This window comes from Apium graveolens, chromosome 4 (genome assembly GCF_009905375.1).
Source record: "Apium graveolens cultivar Ventura chromosome 4, ASM990537v1, whole genome shotgun sequence".
Taxonomy (NCBI): domain Eukaryota; kingdom Viridiplantae; phylum Streptophyta; class Magnoliopsida; order Apiales; family Apiaceae; genus Apium; species Apium graveolens.
The window spans coordinates 171,320,412-171,322,585 of NC_133650.1; the positions used below are offsets into that span (position 1 = coordinate 171,320,412).

The 2,174-nt window shown below is 39.2% G+C and overlaps 1 non-coding gene across 1 annotated transcript; it reads left to right on the forward strand.

The window, feature by feature from the left end:
- Positions 1-926: 926 nt before the first annotated feature.
- Positions 927-1,033, forward strand: LOC141721959 (small nucleolar RNA R71). Its single transcript, XR_012574999.1, has one exon. It is a non-coding gene; the product is annotated as a small nucleolar RNA R71 (small nucleolar RNA).
- Positions 1,034-2,174: the final 1,141 nt, after the last annotated feature.

Consider the following 2,174-nt stretch of genomic DNA (forward strand, 5'->3'; position numbering starts at 1 on the left):
GAGGTGGAGGATAGACCTATTTTTCCCCTGTATTACCCTCAGGAGGAGTGTTGACAACAACTGTCTTCCTTGGTTCCACTTCTGCTTCCTTCTGCACTTCTTCTTTAGCCACAACTTCAACTTCTGGAACTGGAGATTTTTTAGGATTTGCAACCTTCCCAGACCTCAATGTAATTGCCTTAACCTGCTCTTTAGCTTCCCTCTTTCCTGACACTTCAGTGTCACTAGGGAGTGTACCAGGTTGTCGATTCAGCAATGCATTGACAATCTGCCCAATTTGATTCTCCAAGGTCTTAATGGAAACCACTTGGCTCTTGTACATAAGCCACAACTCCTCCAATTCAGATTTTTCATTAGATTGTGGTAGCTGCTGAAGTTGGAGTTGTTGTCTTGGTGCATATTGTGGTTGTTGAAAACCAGGAGGGTTGTATTGCTTTGCTGCATACTGCTGATAAGGCTATTGCACCGCATTCTGAGTGTTGCTCCATCTGAAGTTAGGATGATTGCGGTTGTTAGGATGATAGGTGGTTGGAGCTGGTTGCTGCGACCTCTAAAAGTTGCTCACGAACTGAGCTAATTCACTAGAAATAACACACTGCTCCAGCTCATGCGTACCAGCATAAAGCTTACAGACACTAGTGATCTGCTTAACTCCAAAATTTGCCAAAGAATCCACCTTCATCGTTAAAGCCTGAAGCTGGGCAGTTATAGCAGTAGCTGTATCCACTTCCAGAATTCCCGCTACCTTGCCTTTGAGCATTCTCTGAGTTGGGTTCTGTTATTTATTAGAAGCCATCGGCTTAATTAATTCATAAGCTTCATCGTAGCTTTTAGCCTATAAGGCTCCTCCTGATGCCGCATCAAGCATGGGTCTAGAAGTTGCACCCAACCCATTATAAAAGCATTTAATGATCATCCAGTCAGGAATCTCATAATGAGGACACTTCCTAAGCATCTCCTTATAGCGATCCCAAGCCTCACACAAAGATTCTCCCGATTGCTGCGCAAATTGAGTAAGAGCATTTCTGATTGCAGCAGTTTTCGCCATAGGGAAGAATTTAGTGAGAAACTTCTGAGCAAGATCCTCCCATGTAGTAATAGAGCCTGGTGGTAGAGAATGCAACCAACACTTAGCCTTATCCCTTAGAGAGAATGGGAAAAGCCTCAGCTTAATTATATCTTCCATAACTCCATTGAACTTGAAAGTGTCGCAGATCTCGATGAAATCTCTGATGTACATGTTGAGATCTTCTATAGGAGAACCCCCAAACTGAACTGAATTATGTATCATCTGAATCATGCTCGACTTGATTTTAAAAGTGTTAGATATGATGGATGATCTGATAATGCTAGACTGAATATCATTGATCTTCGGCTTAGAATAGTCCATCAAAGCCTTAAGATTCGCTGCTTGATCTCCCATTATGACTATAGTTTCTTCTTCAACTTTCTCCTCAACAAAAACTTCTTCAACCTTCTCTTCTACAAAAACTTCTTCAACTACTTCCTCTGCTTTATCAAGTATACTCTTGCGAGATCGAGAACGCGTTAGCATACACGCTCTCTAGAGTACCTGAAATACAACAAGTACCCAAGTAAGTAACAATATCTGAGTCAGTGAACTTTAGCGACCACTGATGACAAGCACATAAACTAAAAATTAATACCGAGTCCTCGGCAGTGGCGCCAAAAAGTTATTAGGATGAAAACATGCGCTAATAATCACGCAAGTATACGCGATCACAAGTAATATAGAATTCATTCTAGTTCATTTCCACATAGACTGATTTAGGTTAATTTTAATTAATGTACTTATGCAACAATGGTATGGTTATTATTCAATGCTAAGACGAATAACAAGTTGAGATTTTATATAACTAAGATATTACCTAACAAAAAATTATCTAAGAGATTAAAAGGTTTGATTTACTATATGAGACTAACATGGGATTCTAACTTCATTACTACTTTATTCAATAGCCTTTTTTTCTTAACCTTAGCATGCAATGGTGATGATACTAATCATACAATACAAAACTAGAAAACGCCAACTTTCGTTGCACGAATACCGTGAAAGGAATATGTCCTAAGTCCAATCATGAATTAGGATTTAGGAATAACTTCCTGTGTGATCTGTTTTGATTTCATTGATATTAATAAAAGACTTGTTTTGT